Below are 20,506 nucleotides of genomic sequence, written 5' to 3' on the forward strand. Positions count from 1 at the left end.
TGAGTGGAGGCTGTTGTTGTCCTCCCCCCTCCTTGTTACTTATGGCATTTGTCTAAGGGGTGTGTTGAAGACCTGAGAGTTTCTTCCTTACACAGAGCCTCTCCTTGTAGATGGGGTGTAAAAGGGAGGTGCATTGGGCAATGGGGCTGCCCCCTCGGGAACCCAAGTTGTTCCGTCCAGACAAAGCCAGTGTTGTGTGTATGGCTTGCTGGGGCAGTATCACTACAAGAGGTTGATCTGCACTAGTCGCCTGCACCCCTCACCCCGTCTGTCGCTGGCTTTTCCTTGCTTTAGCGTGCACACTAGTGAAAATTCCAACAATGTCCTCAGCTGTTTCATTAGGCCTCATTACAAGTGTGCTGGTCCGGTAACAGTGCCTGTTATCCCAGCTCTGGCATTTTTACCAGACCGGCACACTTCAAGTTTGCCTGTGGGGGTGACGGATCTCCCGTCAGGCCTGACCTGCCGGGCGTTCAGGCCCCTACCGGCAAACAAATGCCGGAATCACTGGCACCGTTACTAGGGGGGCCAGTGATTAAGTAAATCCGATCCCATGGAGTCCTAGGGGACTCCATGGGAATGGGAACTTACCTTCACTCTGCCACCCGTAATATCCTGGTAATACAGGGATATCGGGCGGCGGAGAGGGTAAGGCAGGGTTGCTTGTATCCCACCAGAGGTACCGGCGGGATACCGGCAACCCTGTAACGACCCCCAGTCTTGGTCCTCCTGCTCGGGTTCTGTTTTTCTTTCTCTTTGGGGGCACAGGTGCCTTTCTTGCCCTTAAGTCGACCACTCCCCTAGTGTCTGGGGCTTATCTTACCCTTTTGTTCTCTTAAAGTTGAATTTCCATCTATGAGGAGCTGAGTATACTTATAAAGTTGTGTGAAGAAATGCCAATAGTCTAAGAAATCACAAGCTGTACTGTTAAGGTTTGTGTGAATATAATGAGTAGGTGAGCCCTTTGGAGGGGATTCCGCCTGTCTAGACTGTCCTTTGCACAGTACGGTCCCTAGTTAGGTTCTCAGGTGCCTGTACTCACTTGCCCCTGTAGCAATCACTCTTTGACTGCACTCCTTTTGCGGACCTAAAAGGAAAGGAGATTTTACCAGAGACCCGGACTGATCCTGAAAAGGCAAAGGAACGCTCAACCTGCAGTCACCTGTCTTTCCCTATTTAAGTGCTGGGCACCACCTCCTACTAAAGCCAGTTCAGACTGTACCCATATGCAGATATCTGAGATTTGCAAGGTTTGAGTACAGATTCAGCCTACTTTAAATTACCACTTGCAGTATTTTGCCAGATTTATTGATCGGAGGCTGGTCGAATGTCCAGTGTTAGCATTATGAGTACACATTCATAGTCCTAATGGCGAAAACTAGCAATGCCAGTTGCCGGTGGAAACGGGGGTTACCATAACCAAATTCCACTAAGATTTAAAGAAAAATAATAAACATTGGAGGCATGAAGGTGACGTAATTGCAAGGTGGTACAAAAAATGTTTCCTTCTCATTGTTTTATTTTGTCTACTAAGTCCTTCCTAATCCCGTCGATCCCTGTGTTTAGATACACAATACTCACAACAGTACTAGGGATACAGTGGATGACCAGTGCCATGAAGTTCATGCGTAAGTGCCATCATTATTTGAAGAAGCAATCGTGCAAAGACTCACTGCCCTTAATTCAGTTTGCTAAGTAATGCATTGGGGCGGAGGAGTGTTCTCCAATATGCAGGCCATGTAGGTTGTGGCAACAAGTAGTTTCTTCCAAGCAGGGCATCAGTTGAGAGCTATGGCAGCTACACCAAGTGAAAACGTCTTCCATTCTACTCGGTTGTGTATCAGTCATCTCCATTACTTCCTGTCTTTGCCTTGAATGTATTTCTTCGTCCGTGTTTTCTGGTTCATACAGGAACCCCTGAGTACCGGCCACTGTTTATTTAACATACACAAATAACTGTTAAGAAACATGGCTATCTAATCAGAAAGTTACATACAATGACAACATGTGCACATGAAAATGTAAAAATACATTGGCACGTCGTTTGTCTTTCACCCTGCTAGCTGTGTCCTAGCAGGCACAGAATTGGTGACTAGATACCAGGCAACATAAAGAAGATCGGCCTCAAAGGATATATATGCACAATGCACAGGAATACAATCATGGAAAACTCTGCATTTACCTTATTAAATGTGTAAAAATTAAACAGGTTTTTTGTATCATGCCTCTAAGCACTGGATCAAGCATCAAACCTGTGTTGCTCAGGGTTGTCTTGTTTCAATGTGAAGCGTGTTGCTCCAGAGCTATTCTCCCGGCTAACTCCCTTTAAAGTGTCAACAGGCCCCAGGAATGTGTAATTATTTGTAACAGTTGTATATTGGGGCCTCCAATATGAGGCCTACAAACATGATACAGTAGGAGAGACCATAGTTTTAATAAAATAAGTATTCTGAAAAGGTGGTTGTCTTGTTAGTGACATTGTTTATGTGTTTCCTGTTGGACAACCTGTGGGTTAACTTGGTAATTTAAGCTACTTTCTTTAGGACTTACCATTGCCCAGGTGCCCTGAGCAAAGGGTGGACAGAGCTAATGGTAGTAGCCTACATCTTTCTCTATATCTTTCTGTGCCCCCTTTTAGCCACTGGGTGCCACAAACATGGTACGAAGGCAGCACACAAACATTTAGATCAAACTGCAACACACAGCTCCATTGAGACAACTATTTACATAAACGTGCATTCTCTTCCACTGCCATCCTGCACCAGCACACACTCATGAAATCAATGCCCTGTGAAAATCTGCAGACATATTCCTCATACTTCTACAGAGTCAGAAATACAATAGTTGCAGAGAGGAAATCTGCTGTATTGTCCAAACATTTAAGTATTTGTAGGTGATTTAAGTCTGCGGAGGGCTTTAAAAGTCTGTGCATATAAGTCTGCATTTCTGCAGAAAAATCACAAGCTGTACTGGGAAGCGATGCTGGAGAGCAGAAAGCTGCTGCGGAGTCGATGCAGAGTTCAAAAGCAGGTGAAGGTCTATGAATGGGGGCGAGAGACCCAGAAGCAGCCGACAGAGACTGGTGCACAAACAGGGAAGGGCTGGGAAACCAGGAGCTTACTGGGAACCCCGAGAGACTATACTGCATTGGGACATGGGTCGGGGACCTGCACCCAGTAAAGAATGTCCTCCGGAGCCATCTTGTTCGTGGCAGCCCCTGGGAGTGTGAAAGACCAGGGATGCCCACATCAATAGAACAAGAAGCCAAAGGGGCCTGGGACCCAAGAGCAAGAAGCCAAAGGGGCCTGGGACCCAAGAGCAAGAAGCCAAAGGGGCTTGGGATCCAAAGGCAAGAAACCAAAGGGGGTCTGGGGCCCAAGAGAGAGAGGCACCAACACCACAGGGGTGAGACCCGACGACAAGAATACCTGGCAGGATAGTGAACCAGGTATAAAGCCAATGGGATCTCGGACCTGAATGCAAGAAACCCAAGGGGTCTGGGGCCCAAAAGAGAGAGAGACCAATATCACAGGGGTCTGGGACCCAATGGCAAGAATACCAGTGAACCCGGTACAAACTGTTAAGAATCAGGAAAAGACCAAGGGAAGACTCACTGGTGTTTGCGGACATTGCAAAAAGGAATCAAGAGGAGGGGTCCTTCACTTGACCCAGTGAAGATACAAGACTCTTTTGTTCTATTTGCATCATTGCTAGTATTATGGAAAGACCAGGGGAAGGGAGACTCACTGGTGTTTGTGGACATTGCAAAAAGGAATCACGAGGAGGGGTTCCTTCTCTGGACATTGTGAAAATATGAAACTCGTTGGTCTATGTGCCTTATTGAACCTGCAATCCAAGCAACCTTTTTTTGATACTTTTGATCTGTATGCCTTAAGAAGAACATTTAATTTAAAATCACCCAGAAGTGAACTATCGGACATCATGCCGAAGGAAGAAACCATTCTTCTGAATCAAGAAGACCAATTCCTTTTCTTTAGTTGTATGTATAGTGTAAGGGTTGGAAATAGGTTTTGGGCACAGGACGGTTGTCTCTTTGCTTTAGACTGACAACCTGACACACTCCTTAGTATTTTTTGAGGCAGGTAAACCTCTCTTAGAACTAGGGTCCGACAGGGTTTTCTCTTTTGTTTTACTACCAATAAAAGTCTATAGCCAGAAACACGTCTCCTGTTTGCCGACCTCCTGCTTCCATACCCTTACAGGAGGGAACATTTCCACTAGTTCGCAGATTTTGAGTATTTGGGGAGAGTGTTGTCAGATCATTCTCCTCTGGTTACGACCCCCCGCAAACCAAGAGTTAGACCACCAGTTTCATTGTGGAGGTTAAAAGTAGACACCCTGACGGATATTGCCTTCAGCAGACCATTGCAGGAGGAAATGTCCTCCTTCTTTGAACTCAATGAGGGTTCAGTGGAGAACATGGGAAGACAATGGGGTAGGCCTTCAAAATGTTAATGAGGGGGATTTGAATAACAAAAGTACCTGGGTATCGAAAACACTGCAGGATTCTTTAAGGAAAATCGAGGGGGATATCATGCGGCTGTAGAGGGAACTCGTGGGGAGCGTTAGTGGGGGAGGAGTTGGCACAATCCCTGAAGAAACATAAGGAAACTTGGGACTCCCTATCAAAATTCAAATGGAAGTAGCATAATATACAGGTTCACAATGAGGGGATAAAGCAGGGACCATCTTTAGCATGGCTAATAAGGCAAGTATTACCTAAATAAACAATTACTGAAATCACTACCATAACTGGACACAGGATACAGTAACTGAGCAACAGAATATCAACAGAACATATTGAGTATACTATGAACAGTTATACTCCAATGGAGACACATATTCGGAAGAGGAAGTGTGAGGAATTCGACCATCCACATGGTGGACGTGTGCATGCCTGGGCTTTTTTTTAAATTTGTAATTGAATGCAATGATGGTTACTTTAAAAGGAAAATGTGAGGGCTAACCCGCACACATTTCCCTATGCTCACACCACAGCAAAATCATAGACTGTGCACTCTGGGATGGACACCGCCTACAGGCACAGTCCGTCCCTGTCATATTCAGTTGGAATCTGACAGCCAAGGAGGGAACAATGTCATCCAAGACAGGGGAAGGACCAACCTTCCCCAGCCATGGTTAGTCTGATTAACTGACAAAGGCACCATGGAAACGCCCTGTCCTTTTGTTAGGCCCTGCAGCTGGTGGCAGCAATTGTCATGCCAACACAGTGGTATTTCAAACAGGCCCACACAAGGCCTGGCTGCAGAGGATTACAAAGGAGACAGGAAACCCAACAACCTTTTATACGTAACTGTGTCAACCTGAAGCCAACTCCTATCTCTCAGTATTGATGGCATTGAACTGTCATGTCTGGGTCTGTTGTTCAAGTAGGTCACCCTTCCTTTGGGGACCCCATTCATAAGGTACGACAATGTGGTTTGCAGAAGCCAGAGAGTCTGGTCTCTCAGCAGCTTCAAGGGAGGCGTGCCACTTTAACAGGAACCACACAGGGAGGACCATTAACCTTTGACCACAACAGACAGGAAGATGGGTGGGACTTAGTAGCACAAGGGAGTGAGCCCAGAGCTCTTTCTGTAGAGAGAAGTGTTCTGCCATATTCGTTCTGGGGCACACCTTGTTGCTGTTTTCACCCCTTTGCCTTTCCTGTTGCAAAACATTCTGTTTACAACCTCACACAAACAGAATATTGTTAGCAGGGACCCTAGGATTGGTTTACTAAGGTAGGCTTAGCCTATGCCAATCACTGTGGCCCACTTGTCTGTAAAAGAGAACCAGTGCCGCTATTTAAGCAGACCATCTGAAGACTTCACAAGAAGAAAGAAAGAAGAACTCATCATTGGACCCTGGCTGAAGGTACAGTTTGCCTTACAGCTTCTGCCGGTGAAGGAAGGCCATGATATCCAAAGATCCCTCTCCTTAACTTCTCCCAGGGAACAGAGGGAGAAAAGAACTCAGAGGACCCTCCAGCCGCTCCAGAAATGGTACCCAGTCAGCGCACAGCATGCCCTACTAGGCTCTGCTGCAAGCCTCCTAGATAGGGAGTGCCAGAAGGTCTCTGAACCCTAAACAAAGGGCAAGGCAGCTGCCTGCAACACACGCCTGTGCTTTGGGCTGTCCACCTTAAAGGACAACATGAGCCCATTGAGGAAGCTGGGTGAAGTGCATCGACAAGCATCTACCACTGCCCGCCTTAAAGGACATTCCCGAGCCAGTCGAGATTCTCTATCCGCAACCAGCTGCACCGCTGACCCCTGTCAAGCCACAATCGCTTAAAGAAACCTGTGGCATCTCGACCATTGCCTCAGAACCACCGAACAGCACAGAGACAACGATTCTTGAGCTTTGCTCGTCGAACCGTCTTGCCGTCTGATACCCGCAGCAGACTCCCTTCTCAAACTCAGTTACAGAAGCCTGCAAAGTGCCCTGAGGCCGACTCAACACTGTTGAGCACCAAGAACACTAACAGCAGGTGGTACATTCTGCTTCTGTCCCCCTGGTCCTTTCCAGAAGGCCCCTAGAGACATTTTAAGACCCTTTGCCCCTTTTGCTGAAGCCAGGAAATGTTAACCAACTGCTGTGGTTATTAACCATACCAACCACCCTCCTCTCAGTATTGTAAGTGACTTCAATCCAGCAATCCAACTGAGTCAATGCCTAGTTTGGGATGCCCAATGGAAGGCCTCATTTATATATTTTTATGTCAAGTTCTTAAATCTGGATGATGAACCCTATATAACGCCCCTCTCTTTGAATCCCCCTGACCTCACTGAGCCAAGAAGTAGGTTTGTTTTGCAAATTAAAAGATTTATTTGAAGAATTAAACAATATATATATATCACACTTTTATGAATAAATTAATATTTGATAGCACACTTATGAATATGAGAATATGATAGTGATCAACAATGGGTAATATTACAATAGCACACTCTCCTTAATCAATGAGGAGTTGGTATAGAAAGGATAAGGTAGCAGAGAATACTTTGTATGGTTTCAAGGAAATGCAAGGTGGTAAGGAATGCAGCATGGAAATAACCTTGATATGGTTTCAACAAGAGATAATATGATAACATTTTCCCTTGTGACAACTCACTCCCCCCCCTATGCAATATAAAGAGATGGAAAGGAGAGCACAACGTTTTCAGAAATACAATCAAAATGCAGTTCAAATTCCAGTTCCCCCCAGCAAGCTTAGAGAAAAACGGTATGCTTTTAAACGAGCAACAATACTTTAAATGTGATTGCAATGAAGTGAAAAATATGCTAAAAATGATTTTAATTCACTAAAGGAGATTCAGGGTAGGTGATAATGACTTTGAATTGGGACAGGTCAACACTAGCAATGATCCATGAGTGATTATCAGGTTGAAAACGAAATTCAGCAGTTTCAAGCAAAAGACAGCAATTTTGACAAGTTGTTACGCTCAACTGGCTCCCACAGGGGCGTCGGTCGGACCCGGACAGCTGCTGTCTCCACCCACGTGATGCGTAGTGCAGCGATGACTGACTGGATCTGCCCTCCTAATCTTGTCTGCTTAACCTGTAGAAATATTCTCCTGCAAGTGGAGAGATGGATTTAGCCACTTGTGGATTCAAGTGATGGCACCCCCACAGTCCTCCCCAACTAATCACCTCCTAAATGCCCTCACAGCAATCTCACCTTATATTCTTGAAAGATGAGCTCTCCATCCTGCGTGGATTTGCAGGGGCGTGTCGATTCCAGTTACTTCACTGGTTTGAAGGCTCGGGAGAGTTCCGGAGAGTATTGACTCTGAGGTTCCTGGTGAGGACCAGTAAGTATTAAGTTCATAGAGTTCAATATGTCCGATGTGCACTCTTGTTCCCCCCTTCCTTTCTTGTCTTGCAGCTGGCTCGTGAAAAGATGCTCTTGTGGCAGCTGGTGGTGCTCAGGTAAGAGTCTGTATTACCCGGCGCTGTCCGGTAAATGTTGCACGAGGAAAACGTGTTGTTTTGTCTCTCTTTACAGATGCGGCATGTGAAAATATGGAGAGTCACAAAAGGATGCCTCCGGTGGTAAATCAGGTAAGTCTATGGTGGTAAGAATTATATTTGTTGGTTCCCTCGGCTCACCTTGTGGTTTTCTTTTGTCTCCTAGGTACCGCAGTTCGGCGAAGAAATGATGGAGGCAGCGCCGACCCGAAGGATGCTGTGAAGACTGGTGAGTATGGCGCGGCGCTGCAGCTGGAAGTGCGGCGCGTGCTGAAATGATGTTCTTTAAAGGTCCGGAGACAAGGTGGATCCAGAATCAGGTGTGGAATAGAAATAAGTTTGTTTTCTAACCTTGTCCCTTTCTTTCCTCTTTGTTTTAGGAGCTCCGGATTCGAAGCAGACGTGGCAGAAGACTGGATGCAGACTCATTTGCAGCATCATCTGCCTGAGGTAAGTAATGACTATGAGCCTGGCACCTTAGGCTCCAGGACTGATTCCTACTATGAGCCTGGCGCCTAGGGTGCCAGCACTGAACCCAGATAGCCCCTAGCCGGGGCTGCTGAGGTTTCACTAAATGTCTAGATGCCTGCTCCCGGGGCTGATGGGCTTGGTCCGGATGCCTGGGGGTAGGCATCATGACAGCACTCCCCCCAAGGCCCCTCCTAAAGTTGTTCTTCCCCTGGGCCCTGGTTTGTCTGGGAAGTTCCGATGGAATCTTTTCACCAACCGAGGTGCATGGACGTGGTCATTAGGTTCCCATGACCTTTCTTGTGGTCTGTAGCCCTTCCAATCGATTAAATAAAAAAGTTTTGATTTAACCATCTTGGAGTCCAGTATATTTTTTACCTCGAATTCAGGTTCTCCATCTATCAAGATGGGGTCGGGTTGTTTGGTTAATCTTGTTCCTGGTTGAACTGGTTTTAAAAGTGAAACATGAAAGACAGGATGAATGCGCATATTAGAGGGTAATTCCAATTTGACGGCTACCGGGTTGATAATGACCTTAATAGTGTAAGGTCCCAAATATCTAGGGTTAAAAGTCTGAGTTCCCTTCAGAGGTATGTGTTTTGTAGCCAGCCAAACTTGATCCCCAATCTGGTATTGTGGAGTTTCACTTCTATGTTGATCAGCATTTTTCTTATATTTCTCTTTTGCTTGTTTCAAATGTTCTGTTGCCTCTTTAAAGGCTTGTGTAATAGTAGAATGCAAATGACTAACTGCAGGCATTTCTAAATGCTGAGGCGAATCTAGTTCTGAGGTTCGAGGGTGATGTCCATATATGGTATAAAAGGGGCTTTGTCCGGTTCCTGAATGTACAGGATTATTGGATGCATACTCGGAAATCCATAAAATATCTTTCCAATTACTTTCGGTGTGGTGTAGCATGCAACGTAGGTACTGTTCTAGGGTCTGGTTGGTCCTCTCCGTCTGACCATCGGTCTGGGGATGGTGACTGGTTGATAACCTCACGTCGATTTGCGCCAGTTGACAACATTTCTTCCAAAAATGTGAAATGAATTGACTACCTCGGTCAGAGACCAATACGGAAGGAAATCTGTGTATACGAACAATGTTTTCGAGGAACTCCTTGGCCAGAATTGAAGCAGAAGGTAATCCCTTTAGAGGAATAAAGTGGGCCATCTTGGAAAAAATATCGGCAATAACTAGAATGGTGTTAAATTCATTACATGGAGGTAGATCAGTAATAAAGTCTAACGATAAGGTGTGCCATGGTGTAGGTGGAATATCCAAAGGTTGTAAGAGGGCAGCTGGTTTTTTCTTCTGACTTTTGTTTTGGGCGCAAATGCCACAAGACATTACAAATGACTTTACGTCTTTTCACCAAGTGGGCCACCAGAATTGTCTCTTAATTTTAGCTTCAGTTTTGGCGATACCTGGGTCTCCTTCCATCAGGGTGTCATGATAATTGGAGATGACTAGTTCTTGTAGTTCCTTGTGTGGTAGAAATAGTCGCCCTTGATAATAAGGTAGGTCATTGATGACTGAGTAGTCCGGGCCTTTCTTCACCCAGTCCTGCAGGGCTGTTGGATCGAAGAGTTGTTGGATCTTTACTTGAATATCCTCTAGTGTCTGTAGAGTGGTTATGCCAAGAATTCGTTGTTCCGAAATTATAGGCACCGGTTCCGGGTTCCCATATGCTTCTCCCATCCCTATTCGGGATAAGGCATCTGCCTTTCCATTTTTACAACCTGGTCGATAAGTGATCACGAAATCGAACTCGGCAAAGAACAATGCCCATCGAAGTTGACGCGACGATTGGGCCTTGGCTGTTTTTAAATACTGCAAGTTCCGGTGATTACCGTAATGGTATGCCTGGCACCGAGAAGATAATGCCGCCAAGCCTTGAAGGTGGATTTTATGGCTAATAATTCTTTATCGGTAACCGCATAGTTTAACTCGGACTTTCTGGACCAAAATGCTACTGGGTGAAGTTGACCGGTTTCAGGATCCTTCTGGGACAGGACAGCTCCCATGGCTAAACTGGATGCATCAGTTTCAACTATGTATGGAAGTTCGAGGCTTGGATGCTTTAAGACACGTGCAGACGTGAATTTCGCTTTCAGCTCTTGGAAGGCCTTTTCAGCTTCTTCGGTCCACAAGAAGCGTTTGTTTTTTTGCAAAAGTGCTGTGCTAGGGTGTACAACATGTGAGAAATCCGGAATGAATCTGCGGTAGAAATGAGCAAATCCGAGCATGCTTCGTACCCCTTTAACTGAACTGGGTGATGGCCACTTGAGGATTGCGTCCACCTTTCGAGAGTCCATTCGGACTCATTTTGGAGTCAGGATAAATCCAAGGAATTCAACTTCCGTAGCATGAAAAACGCATTTTTCCAATTTTGCATATAACTTGTGCTGGCGTAGTTTCTCAAGGACTGCACAAACGTGCTTCACATGGTCTGATTCTGAAGAGGAGTACACTAGAATATCGTCTATGTATACAACAACACAGACGTCATTGAGTTCACGAAGGACATTGTTCATAAAATACTGGAAGGTTGCTGGTGCATTGCACAACCCGAAGGGTATCACCTGGTATTCGAATAACCCGTACTTAGTGCGAAAAGCAGTCTTCCATTCGTCGCCTTTCTTTACACGTACCAGATGATATGCCCCTCAGAGATCTAATTTAGTGTAGATGCAAGCGTCCTTTACTTGGTCTAGTAATTCGGGGATCAGAGGCAATGGGTATCGGTTCTTAACCGTGATCTGATTTAATGCGTGGTTGTCTATGCACGTTCTGAGCTCACCTTCCTTTTTAGGCACGAAGAGCAAATTTGAAGATGCAGGGGACTTGGATGGACGAATGAAGCCATTAGCAAGGTATTGGTCCAAGTATTGTCGTAGGTGAAGGTTTTTGGGTTCCGTAAGGGCGTAGATCCTACTACATGGAGGTTGTGCACCGGGTATGAGATCGATTTGACAATCGTATGGTCTGTGAGGTGGTGTAGGGGAGGACTGGTCCAGGAGACCCCTCTCGCCTGCGTTTCTTCCCCAGGTGAGGGCTATGGCTCATTGGGCGTACCCTCGTGCCACCCGGGCCCAGGTGGTGGAGGGCTCACCCGCTGGAGACATTGCCCACACGTATCGAGTGCCCGCACGTATTGATTGCCACACAAATTTAGCTAGGCCCGAAAACCATTTTTTGCCCGGTAAAGATGGTGTGAGCTCAGCGCACTGTAGCGCGCCCCCCACCCTTGGAGAATCACATCCATGTTGCCGCAGCACCCTGGCAGATCCGCTGCGAGCACGTTCCCACGAACAGGACGGACATGAGCTAGCGCAATACGCTAACATTGTAACAATTCACCTCCCGCAGTGTGCTATCACTATCAGCATGACCCGGCCAGCAGGCCTGAACAATGAGAAGAACGGTAAAATGGTCATCTGATGGCAGACAGTCTTTATATATGTATATGTATATTAATGTCAAGACCTCTTGCAAAGTATGCTTCCTTCCACAAAATCTCCTATATTACAAACGCCTGTAGAATGTATTAAAAGGAGAGAGCATGCTCCCATGATATAAGCAATGGCGAGCTCACACCATTGCAGCTGGATGCTAATAATAAAGGAGCACTCCAGGGATCTGTTTGTTGCATGTATCACTGGGCAGCCTACCTCCCATGGTTTTGCGCCATAACTAAGCTAATGCTGCTAGAGTACACGAGAAAGCGAATGCAACTATACTATGAACTCATGTAAAGGATGCGCGAGAATGCACTTATCATGTGTGTATGTCTAAGCCCCTTATGTGCCACCACTATCACGTACGATGGCGGGTCGTTTTCTATGTACTCCACTGATCCAACTACTACCTCATTTACTGCGAATGTATATGCATGTAACTAAAACACTGTGGCTGCTAGAATATAATGTACAAATATGGTGCTCGGACTGGGTATAATCGAGACACATCCAGCAAAGGTTAAATGCATGTTTTTAAGTGATTTTACATAAGTATCATAGAAAGTGTTCAAATGTTTGCGATGTCTTTACCTACATTCAGCAACACACGAGGGAGATACCTTTGTGAATGCGTACAAGGCCTCGATGTATCCCCCTCCCACCCTGCGAAGGCTGCCAAGACATGAGAGCAGAGGCCCGCTCTGCGCTATCACACCTCCCCCGACCAGACTGGAGCCGCTTCAAAGATTTGTAGCCCCACTGCAGCACCCAAGGCCGCGGCCAGCCACCTGCATTATTTACAGCACAGCAATAAACCTTTGTCTAAACTCCCGCGCCCCCTCGTAAACCCCACAACCCACCGGACCGTCTCAAACTTGTGGCCCTGGGCAATCAGGACACCCAACACTTTGACAACACACAGCGAAACATCCATAACCACTTCTAACAAGACAGAAAGACCTGTACCACCCGCCCCAGGCCCCGAAGCTTAGCCCCTCGACCTATGGCCCCGGTCAACAGGACACGGGTAACCAGGCCTCGATATATTACCTCCAGACCCCTCACAAGGTGCATTCCTCCTGTGTTGCATTAACCTATAAAATAACCTATTGGAAGATTTACTAAAGAGAATAACACTGTAAATGACTGAATGACTGCGGTGTGCATGGCCGAGGGCAAGTAAGTCAGAAAAGGCATTCATCTCTTCCTGTGGCAGCATTGGCACGCCAACACCGCCCGGATGAACTCAAGCCGACCTGCCAGGCCCAGCCCAACCCACGAGGGTGACCAGTGACGTCCTTCAGCCAAGACCAACCACGCCGCAGCAGCACCTATAGTTAGTCATCGCCACCCAATCCCAATGAACTTGTGCCCCCTATAGTATGTAGGTTTTGATGACGTTTTTTGTAAATATATACGCCTGTCTTTGCTATTGTCAGACAGAGCGCTCTCGGAGTTTGCAGAGTTCTTTGCATGCCCAATTCTGATTGATAAACTCCCATTTACGCTCACCCGCACTCTGTCTTGGCCTTATTCCCATTTTGGGAGAGTCCTTCATTGTCTCTCATTGCGGGGAGGATCGTGCTGTTCGGGACGCTTGCTTTCAGTGGTGACCCCGATAGCGTGATTTTTATTTCTTCCTAACTCCTTATAACCGTCCCCTTTTGGCACGAGAATCTCCGGTCGAAAAGGGATACGCACGGTGAGCCGGCTCCGGGAGGCTGCCCGCCAACGGCGACCGGTACACTAAGAAGTGCGCACTCAATAGAGAGGGGGTACGGGATCCCGGTTGAAAAATCCCCTTTGAGTACCGCTCGCCGGAGCCGGGGCTGACTGTTGAGCTGACGGCGACACTGCCTGGACGGACCCAGTTTCGGAGACTATCGGTTCAAGACGGGCACGTGAGTACTGAGTGCGAGCGATTTTAAAGGGAGCGGGGAGAGAAGTGTAGGACAGGAAACGAAGAGGGGGTACGCAGATCTACTAAGGATCATCTTGAACTTTCCTTGCTTTTTCTTTGCATATGGCCATTAGGATCAAGAGGTGAATAAGAGATAAAAGTGACGGGAACCTAGCTCCGAAAGGGGGTGGAAGGCGGCGCCGCATAGTGCTATCTTGACTAGTACTGGGAATATATGAAGAAGTGGAGTATAAAATAAAAGTGTTCAGCAAAAGGGGACACTGAGAGTACATTAGTGACCGCTATTACTTTTTTTTCCTTTCTTTTCTTTAAGGGTAGGGGGGAGAATAAAGAACTGTGATTAGCACAAACTTAGGGAGACAGTAAGAGAAAAAGAGTCCTATTAGAAGGGGGGAAAGCAGGTTAATATCTATATATATGCGCATCTAGATATTCAAATAAAACTAACAGGGACAGCCGGCTAGGGAGGAAAGGGAGGGCAGCTTGAATGGTGAATTGAGTGGTGCCAAGAGGTGTGTGCACCTCGTATGTGCTAGAAGAGATTTTGATGTTGTGAATGTGTGAAGCGGTTATAAATGCATAATAGTTGAATGGTCATGATAAGTGTGGTCGGATAAAACTCTTTTCCCTTTTCAGATAACGTCAATATAGTGAAGTGAGTGAGTACCTTTTTGATTTCAAGGCTGACGTTGTAAAAATAAGGGATGGGTTGCTCTTGTATGTGCCCCCCAAAGAGAACAGAATAGACATTGTGTACGGCCAGTTCTATATTGTGCAGTCAGGGAGGAGGGGAGCACAAAGGGAGCCAACATTGAATGCGAAATAAAATATAAAGAATAACATTGATACTACATTTACATTGTAGTTGCAAACACACGGAGACACACCAGCACTAGGAGGGCACAGAGATGGGGGCTGAAACACCCTTATCACATATTTGTAAGAATCTCCCGGGATACGCGGAGCGGATTAAAAAATATCACGACCAATGGGTGACCGAGCTCAAGGGGGAGGGGTTACCTCAGATTTGGCCCGAGGGAGGGTCATTTGATAAAAGTGTTCTGGATACGGTGGCCACATGCATTTTTCTAAAATACAAAGGAAAGCAGCTGCAAAATAGGAGGGAAATATTAGATCTTTGGAGGTTATTTGAAGAGATACCACCGCCTAAAACACCAGCATTAAGTCCTGATCTCCCATCCACCAGAGACAATCCACTACTGATACAGAAAGATGTCAAAGAAGTGCCAAGTGTAGCGCCACCAGTAGAGGTAATAAGTTTGTACCCGATATTAAAGAAGCCTGTGCCCGCAGAAGGGTACAGTGACCCCACTTACATACCTCCCCCGAAAGATACTGCACCCCACCGGCCCACGGCACCTCCGCCATATGAAAGCACGAGGGAGCGAGCCCAGGCAGGCACACAAAGGGTGGATATAGAGAAGCTCACAGGTGATTTAGAGTCAAGACTGTCGATAGCAAAAGACGAGCTCTCAAGGATAAAAGACATATGCGAACGAACAGCACTAGATGCAACTAGATCAGGGCGTACGTCCAGAACACCAGGTGAACATAGAAAGCCCGAAGAGGGGTGGAAAAAGGGCGAGATCCTGTTCAGAATTGAGGAAGAACCAACGCGCATAATAGAAGTAGGGCCCCGAGAGGGAGATGTTGTAAATGAAGAAAGGCTTGGGGGAATTAGTGAGGAATTACTGTGTGATATAAGGGACGAGTTAGAAGAAAGCGACAGGTTGAGTATGGCGATGGGAGGGGGAAGCGAGGGGGATGAAGGTACGTGTTCAATGAGAACACTGGACGATGAATGGACGGGGCGATTAAGGAATAGAGTGGGGAAAATGGCATCACTGGGAACATCAGCAGCCAAAACGAGCCCGGATGGGACGACGAAAGGAAAGCTACAGCTCCCGTTGATACACAGGGGAGGAGGGAGGCCCAATTATATCCCATGGGCGCAGATGGATAAAGCCAATTTATTAAAGCGATTGCCCCCGTTATCAGGAGGGGCAAGTAAGTGGATATATGCCTTTGAGAAACATACTGTTGGGGTACCCCTAGCTATAGGAGATGTGAAAAGTCTGCTCGTGTCAGCAGTAGGCGATCAGGCTGAAAGAGTATGGGTAAAAGCCGGTTTCCCGGGAGTAACGTTAGACTGTGACCGCCATGATGGAGCATCCTTTAACACAGTGCGTGCCAGGGTGTGGGATGCCTTACGCGAAACATTCCCAGACACACTGGACTTACAGTCAGTGATGCAGTGTACAATGAATGACGGGGAGGAAGCTATGGATTACATTTTTCGGGTCCAAGAGATGTGGAGAGCAGAAACGGGCACGCCCTGGTATCAATCGACATCTTTATTTTATTTCATTATAAAGAGAGGGCTCCCAAAGGAAGTGCAGAAGGCGCTTGACAAAATAGCAGGTATTGAAGCAAAGGGATGGCCAGAAATTCAGAGCATAATAGTACACCATTGTAAACGAATAAAGGAGAGGGAGAAGGAGGTGGCGCAGAAAAGATTGGCAGACGAAGCGAAGTTAGTACAGTCAAAGCTAGTGAAGGTTGCAGCAGCAGTAGCCGCGCTCCCACACAGTAGAGAGGGAGATGATGAGGAGGAGGGGCTGATAGCACTCCAAGGAAGGGTGGCAACTAATTGGGCGGGAACAGCACAACGGCAGTGGACTGAGCAGGAGCAAGGTGGAAGTCCGCAGTGGCAAGAGTGGACCCCTCGAGGGGGACGAGGTGGGTACAGGGGCCGGAGAGGAGGCGGACAGGGGTACGGGGGAATGGGAGGAAACGGATGGCAGGGTCCCAGGGGCCCCCAGGGGAGTTGCTGGAACTGTGGACGATGGGGGCATTATTCCAGGGAGTGCAGAAGTAGACAACACAATGGGTTCCAGGAGGAGGAGAATTATGTTCATCCACACCCAGGGAGCCCATTTGGTCTTCCAATGGGACAGCAGCAACTAAGAAACCCCGGCCAGGGTACCACGGGCCAGCAACAGGGACCCCAGTATAGGACACAGAACCACCCACAAAACAATGACAGCATGCAATACACGCCAGGTAACCCTTTCGCGACAACAGCAAACGGGGCCCCCGCGCCAGCACCTTACAGTGGCATGTCAGTGGTTTCAGGGAGTGTTTTTAGTGAGGGGGGGCGGTGAGATACCCCGCATAGGACAGCCCACAGAGAACACTTGCGTGTCCAGTTCTATCCACCACCTACAATGCAGCAGAGGAACCATTGGTAGGGGCGCAGATAGGAGACAAGTAGTTTATATTCATGGTTGATTCGGGAGCGGAGAAATCATGTGTCAGAGAGGGCCGATTCCCGTTATCTAACAGGAAGTTAGAGACGCAGGGGTTCTCTGGGGCTGTAATTGAAGTTCCTTACACAGAAGCTTTGGATATAACGGTGGGGGGTAAAACTGTAAAGGCACCCTTACTGTATTATGAGCATTCACCCATAAATCTATTAGGGAGGGATCTCCTAAGCAAACTTAACATGACCATATCATTTACCGAGAGAGGGATAGTGTGTTCTACACCCGGGATATGCCCCTTGCGTGCGATGTTGGTAGTGCAAGCCTACACAACCACACAGGAAATACGAGGGCTGCCACAAAACGAGGAAATGTTTATCAAAGGGCTAAAGACTCTGGCCCTCATAATTCCCGAGCTAGGAGGCATGGACTGGAGGATCCCGGCGGAGTTCCTCTTCCGCCCCATAGTGTGTCCCAACACAGCACCAGGATCAGTGGTATCATTAGACTTGCACGCTGTACAAGTGTCAGCAAAGAGGATTGCTGTGATTGGAGTGGACGAGGAAGGGTGTGAGTGGCGCACAGTGCTGTGCACAAACGCCAACATCGCCTTACGAGAGGTAACAGATGAGGATCTCTTTTCAGACACGGAAGGGGATGGTGAGATTGTAATGGAAATAGCGATGCCCTGTGATATTTTAATACAAGCAAGGGAGACCCCCGTCCAATTGATGACAGTGGTAGGAGCACCACCGTCGTTTTTTGATGACGACATGAGGCTCGTACCAAACAACTTATGGACAACAGGCCCCCATGATGTGGGACTGTTGCATGGAGTACAGCCTGTGGTAATAAAGCTAAAGCAAGGAGCAATTTTACCGCGAGTTAAACAGTATCCTTTGTCTCGTGAAGCTGAAGAAGGGATAAAAGAGACAATAAATGCCCTACTAGCACAAGGGATAATAGTGCCTTCAAACTCCCCATGTAACACCTGTATTTATCCAATCAAAAAAGCGAAAGGGGGGTCTTGGAGGATGATACAGGACTTACGCCCCCTCAATGATGTAATTCAGAAGGAGTTCCCTCTGGTCCCGAACCCTGCATCAATACTATGCAGTATCCCGAAAGAGGCATCACATTTCACAGTAGTAGATTTGAAAAACGCATTTTTCTCCATACCCCTGGCTGAAGAGAGTAGGTACCTTACCGCCTTCACACTGGGGGGTAAAAGATATGAACATTGCAGATTACCACAAGGTTACTGCGAGAGCCCAAGCATCTTCAATCGCGTATTACATGAAGACCTAGGAAACCTATCAGTTGAGAGCACCATTATTCAATACGTAGACGATTTACTAGTCTGTGCACAAAACTAAGAGAAATGCAGAACAGATTCCATAACATTACTGACTTTGCTGGCCAACAAGGGGTACAAAGGGGACAAGGGAAAGCTACAATACTGTCTGACAGAGGTCCTGTACCTAGGACAGCTGATTTCAAGAGATGGGAAAAGAATAATACCAGACAGAGTAGAAGCCATAAGATCAGTAAGAGAACCCACAACAGTAAAAGACATGCAGAAATTTTTGGGAATGTGCAATTACTGCCGAGCATGGATATTAGATTATGCGGCATACACCAGGCCCCTATTACAAGCATTAAAGGTGGCCCAACAGGAGAACAGGAAGATGGAATGGACGGAAGAGATGAGTTCCTCTTTCCAGACATTAAAAGATTTGATTTCAAGCGCCCCAGTACTCGCAAACCCTGATTATGGACGCGAGTTTTACCTATTCTCACACTGCAAAGAAACACTGATGACAGCAGTCCTGACACAAAAAACGTCCTTAGGACACAAGCCATTGGCTTACTATAGTGGTACTTTAGATGCCGTGATGCAGGGCCATTTCGCGTGCGAGCAATCACTCGCTGCAGCCGCGTTCGCGATTGAGAAAAGTGCCACCATAGTAATGGGTTGCCCGGTGACATTGTTTGTGGAACATTCATTATTTGCAATATTAGAAAGATCAAAAAGCGCACTGACCACACAGCGGGCGACCGCCTACGAGATTATATTGTCCAGTGCCAACATCCATATAGTAAGATGCAAGACAGTGAACCCCGCCACATTCATTACAGAAGCGTGCACGCTCGAAGACATGCAGAACCACGATTGCGTAACCTACACAGGAGAAAGAGGGGAGGAGACAGTGGTGTGTGAGAACGCTCTAAGCGAGGGGGAAGTGTACTTTGTGGATGGGTCCGCATCAATTGACGTGGACACGGGAGAGAAACACGTTGGCATGGCAGTGGTGAGGTTAGAAGACGGTGAGTATGAAACACTGGTACAATACCGCCTCCCATCACATTACTCCGCACAGGCAGCAGAACTGATTGCGCTCATAGAAGCACTACATGCAGCAAAGGGTTGTGCAGTGACAATATACACAGACTCAGCTTACATGACAACGACAGTACATGAAGGACTGGCAAGATGGGGGCGTAGGGGATTTAGGCGGGCAGACGGAACACCAGTGCAGCATGCAGAATTGTTGAGAGAGTTAATTGAGGCCCTGCAAAACCCTACTGCAGTAGCAATAGTAAAGTGCCAAGCACATACGTCCAACACAGATGTTGTGTCTTTAGGAAACGCGGCAGCGGACGCTGTCGCCAAGGAGGCTTCCTATTTTCAGAAAAATGACACAGGTGAGTACATGCTTAAGAACAAGAGAAACGACGAGCCCCCAGAAGGATATAATATGATGCCCATACCACAAATAATAGAATTGCAGGAAGGAGCCAGTGCAGAGGAAAAATTAATGTGGACAAAGCGAGGGTGCAGCAAGTCAGGAACAGACCTGCTGTGGCGGCAAAATAACTCGGGGAAAGTGGTAATGCCAATACAGCTATTAGAGATTGCATTTCAACAGCTACACTTCCCTGCACATAACACCAAACAACACATCGCAGCAGAAATACAGGAAGAATGGTTCGTGCCCTGTCTCCAGGAGCATGTGTCTCGATTGGCAATGGAATGTACAACATGCCAAATATACAATTCAGGAATGACATTACGCACTCTCCGGGGAACAATTCCTAAACCCATTGGCCCATTCAAGGAACTGCATATAGATTACGCAGACATGGGGGAAAGGTGTAATGGCGCACGGTACATGATCGTGGTTGTGTGCCCATTTTCAAGGTGGGTGGAAGCAGGACCTTGCGCACGACCTGATGCCAAGAGCGCCGCCAAGTTCCTAGTAAGGGAAGTGTTCCCGCGCTGGGGAATTTGTGACGTGATTCGCTCAGACAATGGCACTCATTTTGTGAATGAGCTTTTTAAGGAAGTCACTACATTATTGGGAATAAAACATAAA

The sequence above is a fragment of the Ambystoma mexicanum genome, chromosome 4q, assembly GCF_040938575.1.
Source record: "Ambystoma mexicanum isolate Mex_15411 chromosome 4q, UKY_AmexF1_1, whole genome shotgun sequence".
Lineage (NCBI taxonomy): Eukaryota > Metazoa > Chordata > Amphibia > Caudata > Ambystomatidae > Ambystoma > Ambystoma mexicanum.